Source organism: Macadamia integrifolia, chromosome 11 (assembly GCF_013358625.1).
Source record: "Macadamia integrifolia cultivar HAES 741 chromosome 11, SCU_Mint_v3, whole genome shotgun sequence".
In the NCBI taxonomy this organism is placed as follows: Eukaryota; Viridiplantae; Streptophyta; class Magnoliopsida; order Proteales; family Proteaceae; genus Macadamia; species Macadamia integrifolia.
The window spans coordinates 11,925,941-11,947,674 of record NC_056567.1 but is presented as its reverse complement, the minus strand read 5'-3'; the positions used below and the strand labels follow the sequence as shown (position 1 = coordinate 11,947,674).

General features: G+C 42.5%; 1 long non-coding RNA gene across 1 annotated transcript; it reads right to left on the bottom strand.

Moving 5' to 3' along the window:
* Positions 1 to 18,090: 18,090 nt before the first annotated feature.
* Positions 18,091 to 20,899, bottom strand: LOC122093158. The gene is made up of 3 exons (XR_006144366.1): positions 20,658 to 20,899; positions 19,439 to 19,507; positions 18,091 to 18,360 (listed from the first exon to the last, which is right to left on the bottom strand). It is a non-coding gene; the product is annotated as an uncharacterized LOC122093158 (long non-coding RNA).
* Between the last annotated feature and the right edge of the window lie 835 nt (positions 20,900 to 21,734).

Genomic DNA, 21,734 nt, shown 5'->3' with positions numbered 1-21,734 from the left:
TGGTTACTTCACCCAACATTTGATCAATCTCCTCAACTCGAAGCTTCATCGCATCTAAGTGCCCATAAATATCACACATTTGTTCTTCAAGATCTGCCACAAAATTCTCATGACACTCAAAGATATTTTTGTGACCTCCGAGGTACTCACTACTTTCTGAGTCTAATGTCGACCTATCTTCCTCCATGCAGATTGTGAGTGCTGATTGAATAGCATCTGTTGGGTTAATCATTGGGTTATCTTCCTCGATAGTATACACTGAGTATCCTCTTGGATCTCTTGGTGAGTAATACTTATATTCATCATCTTCATCATTGCCGCTCTAAGCTTCAAGTTGTCAATATCATCCTAATCCTCATCCTCATCCTCATCATCATCATCATCATCATCCTCTTCACTGATTTCACTCTCACTAGGTTCTTTATCAGATTCCTCATGGCACTCAAATTCCCCTACATCCAAACGTTTGTAATATTCGGAGCGTATGGATGGAAAATCTCCATAAGGCCAGAATTGATTTCATAGGCTCAGAGTTCAACCATGTCAAACTCATCATCTTTTGTGTCACTCCGTATATGGATTAGGGAGGTGTGCTCCTTGATCTGTTCACCTACTGCCAATGCCATTACGACTCTCAGAAGGTCATTTATGACTACTTCAATTGTCTCTGGAACGTCCTCTCAAGTTACAGTTGCATGAATCAAAGATGTGGAGTTAATGTCTTGACATTCCCCTAGAACATTCACTGAATCTATTGACGAAGTCACTTTTGAAGATTCTAGCAATGTAAGGATATCCTTCCAATGGTACCTGCCAATCCATCCTTCTTTTGGATTTAATGGGTCATCAACCGAACCCTGGGAATGGGAATGACATGAGGATGATGAGGGATATGAGGTGGGGTGGTATGAAGGGGACGTGATGTGGGAGGTAGGGTATTCTAATGAAGACAATGGGTGGTAAGACAATGAATGACTATGCGAAGTGGGATAGTCTAACGGAGATAGTGGGTGGTAAGATGATGATAAGGTAACTTCTTTCTAACGGGAGGGTGGCAAAGGTAGATCGTAGGAAGCGGTGGATTCTTCATCTAGGGTCGGTGGAAAAGGAGCGAATGTGGTTTCTGATCCTCTGATGACTCTTGTTTAGGGGTTTTCTCGACTTTGACTCTTCCCCTCATGAGCTTCCTGTAGGTACGGGCATTCATGTGACCTTTCCAAGCTCTAGATCTGATGAGTTAAGTGGGATCACTTTTTATCATTTCCTCTTCCAGATTGTACACATGACTAGAGTGAGGACCATAGAACATGGGACGATAGAAGTGCATGTCCGTATAGTACATATAGAGGGCCCTTTGGAAAGAGTTGCATTCCTTTTGATAAGCTACCTTGATGAAGTTGATTATATGCCTTATCATTTATGGGGGGAGAGACAACCTTTTCACATGTAATAACATCTCTACCGACTCATGTTGCCTCTGGCTATGGTGTTTCTTGGGTTCCTGATGAGATGAGTTGGATCATAGAACCAAGGATCAAAGTCTTGCCAATCATTTACCATTGCCAACATGTTGATTGTCCCATGATGTGAGAGTGGGTTGGTAGTGACATTAGGAGTCTGTTTGAACTTTGACTTCAATGGTCCCATTGTCTACTAAGTCTTGAATTGCATGTTGAGGCCCAGGCACCTTTCTATGGGGTGTTCTTTCTGAGTGTGATAAGCACAATACTCACAATCCTTGTACCAATCTAGGGGAGGATTATTGATCACTCTTGGAGCTATTGTTCCCAACAATCCTTGCTTCTTCAACTTTTTATACACTGCCAACAAAGGCATTCCTAGTTCTATAAACTGTCTTCTTGGGTGAGGAGCCCTCTGAGCAGGAGCATCTGCTTATATCACAAATGGTTGTGAAGAGGTGGCAGGTGACACTAACTATTGGACCGCACCCATTATATTGGTTCATGACTCTTTCCTCGCCCAACACTGGCATTCTTTCCCATATCTTGGCTAGTTCCTTGATAATATGCATCCCTTACGATCTTGTTCTCAACACGCATCTCGGTGGCTATCAATGCATCAAAAGTCTGTAGATGCTGATAGTAGAGAACATCATAGTATGGTTTGGATAGGTTTTCAATCAACATCTCCACCTGCTCAGCTTCAGAATGTTGATTTGCCATCTTAGCGGCCTTGTCTCTAAACAACATCAAGAAGGCGGTGAATCCTTCTCTAAGTTGTTGTCTCAAGGTCTCAAGTTCTTGACGCTTCACATCTACTTCAGTGTTGTAAGAGTACTGCTTGGTGAAGGCTTTCACCACTATTGCCCAATTTTGTGTCTGTGTAGATTCCAACTGTGTGACCCACCTTAGTGCTGGTCTTGATAGTGTTAACATGAATGTTTGACCCATCTGATTATGAACAAGTTGCCATGACTTCACAATACTAAGGAAGACCTTCAGATGAGCCTTAGGGTCCCCTGATCCATCAAATCTATAAGTTTTCCACTTGAACTTCTCGGGAATCCTTACCCCAAAAAAGAAGCTCATCTCATTAGAATCCCCTGCTTGACTTTCTAGGCCCTTTCCTATTTGGATTGTATTCTCCAACTTCTCTAACTACTCTCTGGTTTTCTTTCCCTCTTCGTCTCTGGAGGTTCCATCTGAACATGTGTTGCAAACTCTTCTTCCTCATCCTCAACCACAACCCTTGGTGGAGGAACTCGAGAATAATCTCCTCGTTGACCATTTGGACGGGTTGGTTCCGATTCTCCTGAGTCAACTCTAGAGGAAGTTCCATGATGACCCGTGGGCCTCTTAAGTTCTTGCTCTCCTACGACCAAAGTAGGGTCAGCCCTAGGATTAGTCCTAGGAGGACTACGTAGCAAATGTAGTACTTGAGCTAACCTATTCTTGACTTCAGCCATTTTCGTTTGCAATGTCTCTACTAGGTAGACCCATGCTTGCTCAAGTGATTCAGTATTGGGTGGATCCATGTGAATTGGACTGTAATCACTTGGAAGGAGACAGTCTCGAAGAGACGATGGAGGTGACACTAGACTTAAGTGAGTCAACTGATTATCCTGACGTGTCCAGATGGACCGCGGAGAATACTTGAGGTGTAGAATTGTGCCTGAACCAAAAGTGGTTTATTTTAGGATTCTTGCATTCCCACCCTTTTATTCACTCATTCAATCATTCACTCATTTATCAACCAATAATTCATCCAAAGTTTGCCCACATAATGATAGGGAGTGGATAGGGGCTGATGCCCCTTGTCCACTCAATGTCATAGGTGAGAGATATACACAAATGGCTTAAACAGAATATTCCTATAAGACATTCTCTATCAATAAAGTCATGCTTTCCTTAATCTTACCGCACTAGGTGACCTTCCTCCTACTTTCCTTGGGTCTTTAGATAATTTTGCATTTTACGTGACTCTGACAGGATTCACCCCGGAGTCATGTATACCAAATCATCCACATATTGTTCTTAAGGAGGAAGGACGCCTTTTTGTCTGAAACCCACTTAGGAAAGCATTTCCTTATGACTAAAATGCATTATAGTAAGATTCCTTTCAAGGCCTCAAACAAGTTCTACAAGTTAGCTTGTGGCGTTCCTAGCGTTCTCCAGCTATTTCCAACATGATGCGAGTATGTAGTGGATGCAATAGGACCAACAAGGTTTCCTTGACAAGATCTATATACGCCAGGTACGTGATCCTTTTGCTATACCCAAAGGTGCAAGATCAAGGGGGTGACATCCTTGCTCATTACTCGTGACGACACACGAGGTTAAGCAAATGGCCACAGGGGTGGTGGAACCATGAGTGATTGTGTGCATAAGTGTACTGTGAGGTTACCATCATCCGATCTCAGAATGTCATAAGGTGTACGGACCTCCCCGAGGGTACTTGCATAATTACTACATCCCCACCATTTAATAATACCCCACACTACCATTTAATAATACCCCACACTCTTGTACATGAAGTGGCTATCATTTTCTCTCAAAGTACTCTCCATGACATACACTGACCTCCTCGAGGGTGCGGGCATGACAAGGAGTCCCTCGCCAAATGATTTCACTTCAAGCATAACGCATGATGTGGTTAGCGAATACATTTACAAACATGGGGTTAGCCAAACATGTTTTCAAATAGATGTGGTGGAAAATGTTCTTGCATTTAAAGGTAGCATCTAGTTTCGAAAGCTTGACAAGTCCCCAGCAGAGTCGCCACTATGAGGGTAGTAGTTAGAAAAGGATCCCTCCTTTTGGCCCTCTCTCCTCTCTCTCTCTCTTTCTTTGCTTTCTCTTCCATATGTGTGTGCCTTCGCGGGATCCGCACCACTGTATCTCCGCTCGGAGATACGTGGGGGCCTATTTTGTAAGGCTTTGCTCTCTCTCTCCCGAGGAGGAGGAGGGGTGCAATTTGGAGGTACATCCTCCTTAGGTTGATGATGGTCCAATAGGGGGTTGGGATCATGTAAAAGGGGTTTGGAGTCGCCACCTAGGGTTATGGGCCTTGGACCCTAGGGTGGGCTTGATCCTTGAGAAAAGGGCCCAGAAATTAGTCTGGTCTAGAGATTAGGGTACGTGTCAGGTTGTAGAATTGAGAAGGTGTTAGGCACCCAATCTACCCAGTTTAATCGGTCTTCCTACTAGATGCTTGAAGAATGAACATTTTTCACGATTATTCTTTACCACGTGCACGGCTAAATTATGACACATATATACATTGATAAAAGAAATAATTACATATGTACACTAAAATGAGGAAAATAAAGAGTCTACATTGTACTAATTTGGGTGGGAGTTTATATCTGAGCTTAACCCCTATTTCAAGTTAAGAGGGGTGGGCCCTAATTGGCGCAGATACTGATTTTCTTGTGAATTCTCCTGACTTAGGGGAAGGTGGTCTTGACCTCCAACTTCCGATCTCGAGAGATGCTAACTGTGGTGATCTTTGGATATTTGGTAGATGTCAGCTAGGGAAGAACATTTCTCGAGCTTGTAGTTTGACAGAACTTTTGCTAAACTTTGGCTAGGGAAGCCTGATTCCAGATCAAGGTTTCGGCAGAGCTTTGGCTAGGGGAGGCTACTTTTGGGATTTGGACTTTGGCAGAGCCTCAGCTAGGGAAGGCTACTTCTTTGGGTGGCACTCCAGTAGGGCTTCGGCTAGGGAAGGCTAGGGAAGGGCTAGGTAAGTCAAGGGATAAGCTTAGGAGGGTGCCACACTAGGCAAGGGAAGGGCTAGGGGTGGCCATACAAGGCAAGGGAAGAACTCCTAACGAGGGGGGAGGTGTGCTCACAAGTGTGAGGGGAACCACCAAGGGAGGGAAAAGGGGGAGCTCTAAGGTGTGCTCAAGTGTGGCTCAAGTGCGGCAGGCGAGGCAGCGGGCATGGTAGGGGGCGCGGGTGGAGTGAAGTTGCAGAAAGGTGGGACGGGGGTGTGGGGTTGTGGCGCAGGGCGACGGGGGAATATTCCTTATAATATTCCCCCAGATTTTGATTCGATGGTTCTGGGTAGATTCCGTCTTCCAGGGATGATCATGGGAGATTCGATGGTCCGATTTTGACGCACCATATATCTTTGGAATCGTGACTCTGAGTACTATCCATCTGTACGGTGACTTTTGACCAGATTCCTTCATATATGTGATGTCATAATTGGACCCTCCTTTTCTTTCGATTAGGGTTTTTAGGATTTCTGAGTGTGTAGGGAGTGTTTCGGGGCTGGGTTTCCTCACTTAGTTGTAGTCTCTATCGATCGAAAGCGAAAGGCTGTGTCCACGATCCAGGAGTCAGCATAGCTAGGGGAGGGTCACAAAATTGGGTGTCTACAGTCACGTAACCACAAATATTCTACATGCCTTGCATAATGATATAGTTAGTATGAACTACGTGATACGAGAATCACCATCAACCACAAAGAGTGTCCATTTCCAAGTTTAGTCCCATGGTACATGATACTGGAATCACCATCAGCCATAAAGTGTAACCCTTAACAATATACCTATTCTAGCATACAAGTAGTTGATTATGGGCTACGCAATACCGGAATTACCATCAGCCACAAAGCGTACCCATTTCTAAGTATCATCCCAGAGTACACGATACCGGAATCACCATCGGCCACAAAGTGTAATTCATGACTAAATCTAATCTAATGCATATAATCAATGCATGAATGCAACATCCACATGGAGATCACGATACCGGAACCACCTCGGCCACACCGGATCCCACCACACATGTTAACATACATAACATATCATTATTTTCCAATTCCATATGAAATTAGCAATTAACGAGCATTCATGAATTCTAACACATGTGAGTAATTTCTATAAATGTGAACACTGCACAAAATAAAAGTCAACCATCCCTCACTTCGATTGTGTTTGACTGAATCGGGTTCCAAGTGTATCAACCGGGTGTTCAACTCACTTTTGATCTCTCTATCCTAGGCAGAAAGATAATCAAACATTATCGGGTGTCGGAACATCAGAGGGGTCCCATCAGGATTATACCTAAAGGGCACAAGCATTGTCAACTTTGATAGTTCTAGGTAGGTCATCGGAAACAGGCACTAGAAACAGCCAATTTCCACCAAAAATATCAGTGCTATTTATGGTGGTGCAACCAGAGGGCCCTTAAGGTGTTGGGACCTCACCAGAAATAGCCATTGGATCTAGGCCCAATGTTTCCAATGGGAAAACAGTAGCTGCCCACCTTAGTTGGGGCTTTTCGACTCGGGCCCGACTACTAGGATTTGTTCCATGGAGTTTGTAAGGGACCTCCCCGCCTCCATTTTAAGCCAAAGAAATTCCAATTTTTTCAAGTCATTCGGGAGATACGGCAATCGAACGGTGGAAACCCTAACTAAGCATTTAGTCACAAGTGTTGTCGGAGCTCACCCGGCTTGGTTTGAGCTCAGCAACCACACCGGGGAAGTGAAATGAATATTCCCCAAGCTTTAGGAGGTGCCGGGGTAAAAAATCACCTCTCAAACTTAGTGATCCACTTTCCATGTTCAATACACTAGTTCAAAATGAAGAGAGAGAGTAGTAGGGGAAGATGGTACCTACCTCCGACAAGAAACCGTGAAGCTGGGAGATAAGGTGAGCTCCTCCTCTCTTCTCCTTCTTCTTCTCCTTTCTTTTCTTCCTTTCTCTCCTCTTCTTTCCCTCTCGCACATTTTGGACAAGTGAGGAGTGAGAAATGAACTCACTTCTCCTTTTATAGTAAGTCACATCCTTAGAGTCTATTTGGTTAAACCTTGTCTACTCAAAGTAGGTTATTCCGTAATTGGGGACACACGGGCCCACCTCCTTAGACTCATATGGCATACAAGTCATAAGGGAAGGTGTGGGAGAATGTGTGGGGTCATCTGGGGTTGTTCACGATGTGGGTAGTAGGGCCCATGGGCATCGGAACCCAACCAGCAGCCTAAAGGGCCAGTGAGAATATGCCATTAGATCTAACCCAGGCTGTTTCCTATGGGCTTGTTTTTGGTGGTCAAGGCAGTGTTATGCCTTGACTTCCTGCTATCCTCAGTTGGTCATTCCATGAGTGTTTGCCCTAGGTTGTGTGTATGGTCCTCTGACAATTTTGGTACGTGCCGAGAGTTGGCTGCGACGGCGCCAAGTCACTTACCATCTGGGGTTGAAAGGCTTGAACCCTCTCTAGTTCGACTGGCAAGAAATACATGAGCAAGTGAGATCATCCTTTCCCCTTTTGCAATGCGCTATCGCAAGCCAAAATCTGATTGTACTTTCCACTTTCGGTCCGAGACCTAGTACAACAGTTCAAATTAGACTAGATTAGGGTACGAGTGTAACAAAGCTAGTTTGAGTTTGTGAGAGTTATCTTAGTTTGTTTGAAATATTCTGAGTCCTTTGGGATTTTATGGGATTTTTTGGGTTTTTTTTTATTTTATGGGCTTTTTTGAGTTATAGGATTTTCTGGGCTTTTTTGAGTTTCTTGTAGTCGTGACTGAGAGAGGGAGGGAGAGGATCCATGGGATCGTATGCTTAAGGGGATGTCTGGCCGTGACCCGATGACTGAGGGAGAAGAGGGGCCAGCCATCTGGTACACAGGGCTCACACTGTAGGGCACACAAAAGCACATTTATAACTGTGCGTGGAACATGTGGGTAAGTCATTTTTATTCTTCCACTATTTATTTCTTTTTGATTTATTTGATCTTTTTTCTCTATTTATGCTTTTGTTAATTTTTATTTTTTTATTATTTTTCATTTTTCATTTATTAGGTGCCCCCTAAGGCCGTGGCCTCGACCTTGGCGAGATATGAGTCCCAACAGAGTTCAAGAACGGTATAGGGTGCTTGCCCCAGGATGAGACGCCAGGTCAATAATACCTGCTTACGCCGCTTGGCCACTTTAGAGATCAAGAAGCTAGATCCCGAGTTGATGGAGGCGATCATCGAGCGATGATGGCCGAGCACACATTCCTTCAACCTTTCCATTGGTGAGATCACGATCACCTTCTTTTGTTTCTATGCTTTAGTGGGAGTTCCCTTTGGTGATAGGCCCGTCACATTGCCCGTGACCATGGAGCCGGGTGATTTCTTTGATCTGACTGGCATCCAAACTACGCAAAAGATGATCACCTTGGTAGACATCATTGATCATTGGTGGGACGCATCCCAGGGACGACTGAACCCCATCGAGATGCTCCAGTTGCTTCGCACCTTCCTTTTATATGCCATCAGACCATGTTTCTTCAGCAACCTCTGTGGTACGATCAATGTTCTCATGGTGAGCCTGTTTCAAAACATTGATGAGATTAATGTCTATGACTGGAGTGGAGAGGCATCCACACATCTGCTTTAGGTCCTAGACCACTTGGGCTATATCATTTAGGTAATCTCCTATCCTTGTGCCTTTTTCCCTTTCCTTGAGCATACATCCTTATTAACTTGTTGTCCTGGTTTCCCCAATCAGTTTTGGTTTTATGAGCACCTAGGGCTCATGCTGCTAGCACTATGTGATCCAAACATGTTCTCTTTCCCGACAGTGACAAGGTGGGGAGATTGCCATGTATTGAGGAGTCGATCTGCTCTCCCCAGGGGGTCCACTGCTCATTCTCTCTTGAACGGCATAATGACTGTAAGTCTTACTTGCTTCTAAGCTTTCCCATTTTTTTTGTGGTGTACTTATCCCTTTTGATTGTATAGGTCAATTGGAGGCCCTTCCAACGGATTGAGTTCCCTGATGTGGCAGAAATGGAGAGAGCCACAGCCCTGACTCACCTGAGGGTACTATTCTGAGGTCTCGAGGGCAGGGTTTGGTATCTAGGGGAGCGGTTTATTCTTCAGTGGTCAGACACGGACCAATGCATCCCTCCCTATTATCCTCCTCCTACCATGCATTGTCCAGAGGCTATTCCCGAGCACGAGGCTAAGCAGCTAGCCGAGGGAGTGTGAGACGTCAACTTCTTAATCATGGAGGGGGACTATGATGCCTTCTTAGATGCGGAGATAGTTCGTGTTCCTCTGAATCCTGAAAGCCCTGTGGTATGTACTTTCTTTCCACTATTCTTCCTATCCTTGAAATTATCATCCCTTATGATTTTTTATGTCTCTGTAGTGGAGGACACGCCTCTTGGTTCCTTTCCCTATTCGATCGCAGACAGGTGCCACTGGTTCTTTTTTTTGCTGACTCATCACCTGCCACTGGTAGGCCTGTTCACAACATAGCCACTATTCCTTTTCTAGGCTTCCCTAGTTGGTCCTACCTAGATGGGTCCAACCCCACTGTCCCGAGGGTGCTGGAGAGGAGATTGGATCAGGATGCTTCCCATGGTCTCCCCATTCAGTATGACTATGTAAGTCCCAAACATTCTTCACATCATTTTCTTTTTCACTTTTTATTGCTAACATGGTCCTTCTCAGGTGTCCCCAGAGGCATATGCTGAGATTCGCCATATACACCAAGGCCTATGTAGGGAGCTGTTCCGGGAGATTGGGCAGTCACATTCCAAGGTACCAATTTCCTCCTTCAACTTGGTTCTCATTTATTGTCATCCCTTATTCTAATCATCCCCTGGGTTTCTCAAGATACACGAATCACTTCTCAAGATACATGAATTGTCGATCTTAAGAGGCAATTATTGGAGTTGCAGTTCATGTATGATGCAGCAGTCTCAGTTTCAGGCGATGTGATGATCCTTGTAGATAGCTCTGACTTAGGCACAGATGAGGAAGCCGACTCCTAGGGCTTTTCTTTTAGTGCTTTTGTTTGTTCCTGCATTTTTTGATAGACACATATGTTCTTTCCTTTTTTTTTCTTCCCCCACATGTTTATTTATTTTTTTTTTTGTTTTTGTTTTTATCTTTTGTATTGCCAATCTTGACATTTTATTTTGAAATAAAAACTTATCTGTTGGCATAAAAAATCTCTTTAAATTTCAAGAATTTGAATTTTAAGGCACGATTAATTCCACATCTCAAATTTTCATTAGAATAACCGGTATAATGCTAAAATTCAAACATCACCTCATTAAGTAATCTTGTGAGTTTGCATCAAAATGGGAAATGACCTCCCTACCCTTGAGACCAAAGATAGGATAGATGGGCCATAATCTGGGGTCATGTCGTCAAATCCCTTGAGTGTTTTTGCAAGAACTATAGGGACAATGTCACCTTCTTCCTTCAGCTGCCTTACTACTTCCATAAGGATAGGTGGCGCCCCATGAAGAACATAGTGAGCCAATATGCAAAATAGATAAGCATCATGTGATCTGTACTTGTAGGTTCCTCCCAATGGCACGTACTTGGTGAAAATCCTTGCCATCTTCAAAATGTCAACCTTCCCATATCTGAAAAACTGCTTCATTTCCTCCCCCCCATCCGAAGAAGCTTTGGATTTCTTTTGTGTAGTCCTTCTTCAAAGATGGTTGAATCAATCTGCCTTTAGGTGGAGATAGTATACAGGCCTGAAATTCCTCCAGAGTCCAGCAAATCTCAATAATCCCAAATCAAAATACATGGTGATCAGCATCCCAATGTTGAGGCACCTGTTGGAGTAAATTGTGATGTAACTCTACACACCCAATCCGGCTGAGCACCGACATGTTCATAGATTCCAACAATCTTGGTGCCTCAATGTTTATGTCCAAGGTCCATTTCCTTAAAGAGTCCATGATTTTTCCTACAATCATCACAAATAAAGAGGAGAGGTGATTTTTCAAAGTATCACTCATTAGTTATTGACACAACCAAACTCTTACCACTATTGCATCAAGTTCTCTCTCTCTCTCTCTCTCTCTCTCTCTCTCTCTCTCTCTCTCTCTCTTTTTTTTTTTTAACCAATCAAGGGTGGGGAGTGAACTAGCCCTGATTACTAGTGCCGAATGTCAATCTTCAGGAGATGAAATTTTGGATAAGAATTTAGAGGATCACAGGTGAATGATGAATACTTGATGGTCGGATATGCCAAATGGAGAATCTTGGGGGAAACAAGCTATGATGATCTTTTTAGATACCTTAATTATTAATCTAGGAACCATTTTGTTGCCCTGAGATTGTTGAGACCGCACTTGCATATGTCAAGTTGCCTATGTATCCCTTGAGGAATCAGGTCTAGCGTAGTTTAAGTGGTTCACCCTTTCATACATAGTATTTCTTGAGTTGATCCATGTTGACTAATCCAGGTACTTCTTCACCATTGAGATCCATAAGCCTTATAGCCTTGCCTAGCAAGATTTCTTTGACTATGAATGGTTCACTCCAGCTTGCCTTGAATTTTCCCCTTGGGTCATGAATGGGAGCTCTTTGTTCTCAGCGAACCAGCTCACCTTCTTCTATGTGATGGGGCTTTACATGCTTGTTGAATGCTCTTGCCATCCTTAATTGATATTTTCTTAGATTATCCATGGCCTTTATGCGCCTTTCATCCAGAAAGTTGAGCTCATCATGTCTAGCCTTCACACATTCTCCTTCAGGTAACTGGTTATCCAAAAGTACCCTTATGGATGCTACTAGGATCTCTATTGGCAATACCACTTCAACCCCATATACCAAGGAAAAAGGAGTTGCCCCAGTCGAGGATCGAATAGAAGTCCGGTATGCCCATAAGGCAAGTGGCAACTTGTCTGCCCAATCCCTGTGAGTCTCAGTCTCTTTTTTTTTTTCCCAAATGATGGCTTTGATATTCTGGTTGGCTACTTCCATTGCCACATTGGTTTGTGGCCTATAGGTGGTCGACCAGTACCTCTTGATGCCAAACTTTTTCGGCTTTTCCCAAGAAATTGGATCCTTGATCCGATATTAGCTCCTGGAGCTGATAAGTTGCCCCAACATTTTTCAATCTTAAGGGCATCACCTTGTAGCAATAGGTTCCCCACAAGGTGGTGAAGGTTGTCTTCTTGTGATCTCCTAGGTGTGTGCTCACTTGATTGTATCCTAATAATCCATCCATAAATGACAACAAGGCATGCCACACTGTATTTTCGACCAACGCATCAATGTGAGGAAAGGGGAAATCATCTTTTGGGCTTACTTTGTTTAGATCCTAGAAATCAACACACATGTGTAACCTACCATCTTTCTTAGGAACTGGCATGATGCCCGCCAACCATTGGGGGTAATTGACTGTTGCACGATGTTGGGGTCTATTCTGGGCATATCCTCATAGGACCAGGCAAAGACTTCTATGAACTCCTTTAGAAGATTGTTCATCTGTTCTGCTTCTTTTTCATTCAAGGTGGTACCAATTTTCAACTCTTGAGGGCATTGGTCAGTTCCCAAATTAATAACCCAGGTATCCTAATGAATGGGTTTGGCTTTCTTTGTTTTGCATTGTTTTATTAAGATCATTATCAAAAAAAGGAGGCAAATCATATTCAAAATCAGAGATTTCATTGATGAAAGAAGGAGTAATAGACTCGACATACATGGACTCTAAATTTTCCTTAAGAGGGAAAATAGAAACACAATCATAAACAAATGACTCAACAACAGACTCGATGACTGACTTGACACTTTTACGAATGGTATCCAGATTGGTTGGCTTAGTAGCTTGAGTAAACTTGAAATTCTCTCCAATGCTTGTCCAGATCAGAAGTGGTTCCATGGACTGATGGATAAGTAGGTGTGGCAACGGGCCTTCTTCTCCTTCAAGGATGGTCACAACTATCTCTTCAATAGTTCAACAATTGCCTCTTCCTTCTTTTGACTGCTTTCTTACAAACACAAACTGTTTGATCTCTCCATTATTGGGTTCTTCATCAGATTCCTCATTGTCATCAGACGTTTGTAATATTCAAAACATATTGACTGGAACATCTCCATAGGTTCTGACTTTGTTTCTTTAGCTCGAAGTTTGACGATACCAGACTCATCATCCTTGGTATTGCTCCCAATGTGGATGATGGAAACATGCTTTTTGATCTGCTCTCCTACTGCCAAGGCCATTACTGCTCTTAGAATGTCATCTGTGACCTCTTCAATTTTTGTGGGACCCTCCTCCTTGTGGTTTCCTGAATCAAAGGTGTGGGGTCAATTTCCTGTCTTTCCCCTAGAACATTCACTGAACCTAACGACGAAGTTACTTTTGGAGAGTCTAGCAACTTAACCATATCTTTCCAACTATATCCACCAACCCATCCTCCTTCTGAATTTAGTGGATCGTCAACCGACCTGAGGGAATGAGAATGATATAAGGGCATTGAGGGATATGATGCAGGATGATATGAAGAGGAGGTGACATGGGAGATAGGGTATTTTGATGAAGATAATGGATGGTAAGATGATAGTGGAAGGTTTGATCCCAAGTCATATGGGGAGAATGGAGATGAAGGTGAAGGAAGCATATATGATGGGTTATATAAAGCAATGGATTCCTCAATTGGGGTTGGTGACAAGGGAAGGAATACAGGTTCCCTGATCCTCATCTGCTAATTCTTCTTCTGAGGACTCATCTTTTAATGATTCTTCTTTCTCATTGATCTTCTTGACTTTAGCTCTTCTTACCATGATTTTCCTACTAGTACAACCATTCAAATGGCCCTTTTGAACCTATGGCTTGATGAGTTGAGTGGGGTCACTTTCTGTTGATTCTCCTTCCAATACACTGATTGTTCCATGATCCAAGAGTGGGTTGGCAATGACATTAGGAGGTTGTTTGACCTTGACCTCAATGGTCCTATTGTCCACTAAATCTTGAATTGCATGTTGTAAGACTTGGCATCTATCACTATTGTGCCCCTTCTGAGTGTGATAAGCGTAAAACTCATAATCCTTGTGCCAAGTTGGCAGGGGATTAGGGACCACTCTCGGGGCTACAGTTTCCAAGAGACCCTGCTTCTTCAACTTCTCATACACCGTGGCCAAAGGCATCCCCAACTCTGTGAACTATCTTCTTGGGTGAGGAGCCTTCTGAGAAGGAGCATCTGACTGTAATACAAACGGTTGTGAAGAAGTTACAGGTGATACCGATTGTTGGATTGCACCTACTACATTGGTTTTGGGACTCTTTCCTCACCCAACCCTAGCATTCTTTCCTATATCTCGGGAAGTTCCCTAATATTGTGCATCCCTCAGGATCTTGATCTCAACACATGTCCCGGTGGCTATCAATGCATCAAAGGTCTGCAGGTGCTAATAGTAGAGAACATCATAGTATGGTTTGGATAGGTTTTCGATCAACATATCCACCTGCTCAGCTTTAGAAGGTCAATCTGCTATCTTGGTGGCCTTGTCCCTAAAACTCATCAAGAAAACAGTGAACCCTTCCCTAAGCTACTATCTCAAGGTTTCTAGTTCTCGACGCTTCACATCTACCTTAGTGTTATAGGAGTAGTATTTGGTGAAAGCTTTCACAACTATTACCCAATTCGGAGTCTGTGCAAATTCTAACTACATGAGCCACCTTAGTGCCAGCCCTGATAATGTTAACATGAATGTCTGACCCATCTAGTTGTCAGCGAGTTGCCACGACTTTCTAATATTGAGGAAGACCTTCAGATGAGCCTTAGGATCTCTTGATCCATCAAATCTGTCGGTTTACCATTTGAATTTTTCAGGGATCCTTGCCCTAGAAAAGAAGCTCATCTCATCAGAATCTACTACCTGACCTTCCTAGCCTTTCTCTGCTCGGATCATATTCTCAAGCTTCTCTAACTACTCTCTAGTTCTTCTTTCCCTCTTTGTCTCTAAAGGTTCCATCTGAACATGTGCCATAAATCTTCTTCCTCATCATCTATTACAACCCCTGGTGGAGGAACTCGGGAATAAGCTCCTCGTTGACCAGTTAGATGGTTTGGTTAAACCCCTCATTAACCAATTGGCCTAGTTGGTTCCAATTCTCCTGAGTCAACTCTGGAGGAAGTCCCATGATGACTCGTAGGCCTATTTTACTCCTATTCTTCTGTGGCCAGAGTTGGATCAATCCTGGGTGGGTTCCATAACAGGTGTAATACTTGAGCTAATCCATACTTGACTTCAATCATTTTAGCTTGTAATGTTTTTATTGGGTGGACCCATGCTTGCTCAGGTGTTTCAACGTTGGGTGGATCCATGTGGACCGAACTATGAACACTTAGAGAAAGACAATCCTGGATAGACGATGGAGGTGATATTGGACTTAAGTGAGTGAACTGATTACCCTGACGCATCTAGAAGGATTGCGGAGAATTCGTGAGACGTAGAATTGTGCCTGGACCATGCGTAATTTTATTTTAGGATTCTTGTGTTCCCACCCATTTGTTAATCAATGATACATCCAAAGTTAGTCCACTTAATGATAAGGAGTGGATTGGGGTTGATGCCCCTGGTCCACTCAATGTCATTAAGTGGGAAATACACATAAATGGCTTGGATAGAATATTCCTATAAAACATTCCATGTTAACAAAGTCATGCTTTCCTTACTCTTGCCCCACTAGGTGACCTTCCTCCTAGTTTCCTCGGGTCTTTGGACAATCTAGCACATCGCATGACTTTTGACGGGGATCACCCTGGAGCCATGTGTACCAAGTTATCTGAATCTTGTTCCTAAGGAGGAAGGACACCCTTTAATCCGAAACCCACTTAGGAGAGCATTTCCTTATGACTATAATGCAGTATAGGAAGATTCCTTTCCATGACCTCAAACAAGTTCTACAAGTTAGCTTGTGGCGCTTCTGGCATTCTCCATCTATTTCCTACATGATTGAGTATGTAGTGGATGCAGTAGGACTGAACTGGCTAACCTTGAGGGTATCTATATACGCAAGGTATATGATCCTTTTGATATACCTGAAGGTACTGTATCAAGGGGGTACCGTCCTAGCCCATGACTCGTGAATATGCACGAGGTTAAGCAACTGGCCACGAGGATGATGGAACCATGAGTGATTATGTGCATAAGTGTAATATGGAGGTTACGATCTACCAATCTCAGAATGTCACAAAGTGCACGGACCTCCTGGGGGTGCTAGCACAATTACGAACATCCTCTCCATATGACAATATTCCACACATTCTTGTACAGAAAGCAGGTATCATTTGATCCCAGAGTACTCGCCATGACATACACTGACCTCCCTGAGGGTGCGGGCATGACAGGGAGTCCCTCGCCAAATGATTTCACTTCGAGCACGATGCATGATGTGGTTAGCGCATCCATTTACAAACATGGGTCAGCCAAAATGTCACCAAACAAATGTGGTGGAAAATGTTCTTGCACTTAAAGGTAGCATCTAGTTTTGGAAGCTTGACACTCCCCAGTGGAGTTGCCACTGTGAGAGTAGCGGCCGGATCTTTGGGCCCTCTCCTCTCTCTATCTTCCGGTGTGTCAAGCCCTGCTTGTCATACCTAACCTTGTTGTCCATATGGCCCAGGTATGCCAGCACTGGATACCTTATCGTACCCAATCATCCTCCTTACCTCAGAATCCTACTCTAGAAGAGGCCACAATCCCACATCCACAAGATATAAATAATCGGATTAGAAAATTTTGCACTGGATAATATAAAATCAAGTAAGGTTAATACTCACCCAGTGCATCTATGTGGTACCTGATATTATATGTACAATAATTCACAATTTACTTATAGTAATCCCTTATATTACAGTAATCCAAGTATCAAAAATATATATATATATATATACAAAAGAATTCTCCCACCTATCAAACCATCAAAAACTGGGTTTTACAACCATCCATATGTACACAAAAGAATGATCATACATATCAGATCTCAGGAATACTGTCCACCATAAACATAATTGTCGCACTCGCAATCAGGTCCTTGATTGAAATCATCAAAATCCTAAGTACAAGCCAACTAATCCATAGCCATAGCATCATGCTCAGAACTAGTAGTCTGTAGGTGACTATTCTCCTCATCTATAGATCAAAGGAAACGGGGATGAGCACTGGTAATGCTCAATGAGGGGTGGGGTAGATAATCACACACAACCATATGCAATGCATGCTCCACATATAAAGATGATACTCATGTATCCATTTATTTAACTATACAAATTCCCTAGTCCTTTACTAAGTCTCATCACCTATGGGTATAGTGCTACGCAACGTAAGTGGCATTCCCTACCCTATATATTGAGCCTCAGGAATACAAGCTCATTGTAAGCAAGAGCCAGCCGGTCCTGGTCAGAGCCTTGGTCCCCCGGCTAAGCCCTAGATGGTAACCCCGTATAATAATATCCACAAGGCATACAGTACGTCGTATCCTATCTCACATCCATCTTTGGTACAATACGTCGTACCACTTACTATGCACTGTTGATCAGGCAGCTAGATATGTCTGGATTAGTCTGTACCTAACCCGCTACGGACAAGGGGTGTAGCACTTAGGGTTATGATACCTAGCCTAGCACACTACATGATGCACAACCAATCAACCAACTCACATATGCAAATATGGGCACCTACTCGTGACCCATCTTACGTGTCTTACCTATCACGTTTCACAACTCACACCTTGCCAAAATTTGGCCAAGGTATGTGGCACTAGACACCCATATCCAGTCAGCCAAACCCTCCAGGATCACAGATACAGTATCTTAATTTCATAAATTCCCACAAGACCACAACTAAAATCAGAATATGCTAATAAAGTCGCATAAATATCACTGCTGATGTACTAAAGTGATAAATTACATTATACAATTTGCGTGTTTGAAAACAACCAAAGGCTACAATACTACTCACTACACATCCATAAATATATACATCAAGAAGAAGGAACTAAAAAATAGTGAAGCTCATCAAAATCCTGACATCTCGCCGACATAAGCGTCACAACCGCTACTAAAGTCCAATCCCACCTCAGCACCGGTTTCCATCATCTGAAAATAGTATGCCACAAGGGATGTGGCCTGGGCATCTGAAAGGGAAAATGTGAGGGGCGAGCACGGGTATGCTTAGTGAGGGGTGGAGGCAAGCAAGCACACACAAACAAATAATGCAAGCACAAGCAAATAAATAATGCAAGCACAAGCTGATGAATAATGCAAGCACAAGTTGATGAATAATGCAAGCACAAACCGATGAATAATGCCATGCATACTCAAGCAAACTAGAACAAATGCAACAATGCATGCTCAACCATTCATATGATGCTCATGATCCAATTTCATTATACATTGCCTAGCAACAATTACTAAGTCCATGGTATTTGTGTTATACTACAACATAGCTTGTATCCCTGGTCCCAGCAATCCCATCGGTCACCCCGCAAACCCCTAATGAGTAATCCCAATCCTACAGCCTCGGTCCTAGAAAACCCATTGGTCACCCAAGCTACAAAATAGTAACGATCCTGAAAAATCCATCGGTCACTAGCACTGCATCACCCCTTGAGATTAGCCAGTGCCTAACCCCCTACTAGCAAGGGTGTAGTACCAGGGTCTGTGAATCCTAATCATGCATTTTATATGCACCATCAATGGCCATCACTGTAATACCGACCTCTAAGACCACGGCTGGCTAAGCCGTGTCTCAGATCATCGATGTTACAATCACTACCACCCATCATACATTGCACACCCTATGACCTCTAGGCCCATGGTACCGGAAACGCACCTCAGCCACACCATGCCCTAGACCGTCAGAGTCACAATCATAACTATGCTACTGACCTCTGGGCCCACGGTACCAAAAACACACCTCGGCCACACCGCGCACCCCAGACCATTAATATCATAATTACAATTGTGAATCTTATCCATATAGCCACATTCCATATTCACAACACACAATCACATAATCACAATGGCTGACCTCACTTACCTCTATAGTCCAGAAACTTGTCCACAGTCTTACCAATCCATATTCACAAGGTAACAGATACTAAAAGCAAACAACATGCATAGCAGCAACATGACAAATCATACATACACATAATTCATGCAAAACAAAAAATAAGGTAAAACACTCCGTAAAATAAGTCAAGCACCCCTCACCTTGGTAGTCAAGGTCAGACAAGTGACTTCTCTGAGTTGCATAGATTCCCGCACTGTGATTCAATTTCCCTATTCCATAACATAATTAGGTTATCAGGTATATAACTAAATTCCTATTGTTAATCTAATTTAATTGGTTATTCTTATTTCCATTCCCTTTTATAAATTTTCTGTTCAAGTAGGAATCATATTCAATTTCATAATTTCTAAGACTGAAGCCCATTGATAAACCATCAATTAAGGGCCATACTATTCTTATTTCATGTCTATAGTAGGTTCAGTTGGGTACAGGGCTGTACAGTGGCCTTTTCAGCCTCTAAAAGCTCAACCGGCTGGAGACTTCTAGAACCAACCGGCCTGCATGTAGTCTCCTGCCTGTTGTGTCAATTCTACAGATTTTTGATTCTGCTAATTTTCTGCAGAATTTAAACTCTGTATTCCATGCATACACCTCTGTTTTAATGTTCCATTCACATATTAACATTGTAATACCTTAATTCAACTCTCCACAAGTCCATTCACAATTTCCCATTTTTTTTTTCTTGATTCATGCATGGAATTCAGCAAGAATTTCCAGATTTCCTCAAATTCAACTAGTTCCCTTTAATTGCAGCTTTAATTCCAGGAATTCCCATGTTAATTACTTGATTAGAGATGGGATACCAATGTTTTGACTTTCTAATTGGGTGTTACATCTCTAATTTTGTTTGCATGCATTTCTAAAACCATAAACTATTGAAATCCTTTTGAAATTTCACTTTCATCACATCTTGCAATTCTGTCCTAAGGGTTTTGGTAAAAAATTTAGCTACCTAACCCGATTCGGCCTCAATTTAAGGAAATCCCTAAATCATTTAGGAGTTCCTAATTAACATAATTCCAGAATAGGCCTTGATTAGCAAGATTACCATTTCAGATTTAAGATCTCTTTCCATTTTCATCAAAGAACAAGGTATCATGTACTCTATCTCCATAATCCTTGCTGAAATTTCTCAGATTTTTACCTTAATCCTCCAATTCAGCCAATTTAAAGATGAATACTCATCTTTACATGCAGGTTTACATGCAGGTACAACATGCATGTGGCTGAATTGAACCAAATCTGATGCATGCAGTCAAAATTCCCAGTTTTTGGGTGAACGCATGCTTGGAGCTTGGTTGGAATATTATTTACATGCATATAACCTGCTGTACAGCAGTACAGAGAGATGAAACTTACCTCTCTGAACAGGTACAGCCGCAGCTCAATATATGCAATAAAATTTCAACAAGATTTCAGCGTGGACAGCCCCTTGCACCTCTCATCTTGCCTTGCATGCATCTTTTTCTACAGCAACAGCAGCATCTTAATAACACCAGCAAGAGAGCACAGCAGGAGCAGAGAAAACACGTAGTTGCAGCCCCAAAAATACATGAACAGCAGCCCTTCTTTCCTTGTCTTCTTCTTCTTCTTCTTCTTCTTCTTCTTCTCCACTATCCTTGATGGAATGTTCCACTAACTTCTAGTATTATATATATATATATATAAATCCATAATACTTACATTATGCCATATATATATAATTAATTATATACTCATCTTTAATTAATAATTTTAATTTTATTATAAATTTTATGATCTAACTTGTTTTATGATAACAAACTCATGAAAGTAAGTCCTCATGTCAAATTACAAAGTGGGACCCACTACTGTCAAAACTAACTATTCTGTCCAATTGACAGCCTGTCTATCATTCCCAAAGCTCTCCCGCTTGTTGAGTGAAAACCAGCCCCTTTGGTCTGAACAACTCTCTATTACACCAAACCCCTATTATAGGTATATTTTACCTGTTAGCCCATGCCAGTATTGGCCTTCTCTGCCTGGTATCCTGCCTATCTTCAAGGAAGGTAGGAAAATGAAATTAGGGTGTTACAATTTCCCCCCTCCTTACAAAAATTTCATCCTCGAAATTTGTAGGGTTATTCATTATCGTGAACCAATCCTGTTCACTTTAACATCCCCTTATCCACCAAGTTGTTACATCAAATTTCTACTCAGTGTTGCTAACATGGCCAATGTCTCAATACCACTAGCTAATCTCTGCAAAACACAATAACACACTCATTGGCCATTCTGATCCTTTATCTATTCATGTCCTTAAGCCCTCAAGAACTGTGAAATCCACATTCCTTTCTCCTTCTCACTTCCCAATATCAACATTGTTATGTCTTCACACATGCAAAATTATTTCCATCTCGCACATCAGATCTGATCTCTGTAAGGATGTATATATAGTCTTAGAATTTTACATTAATT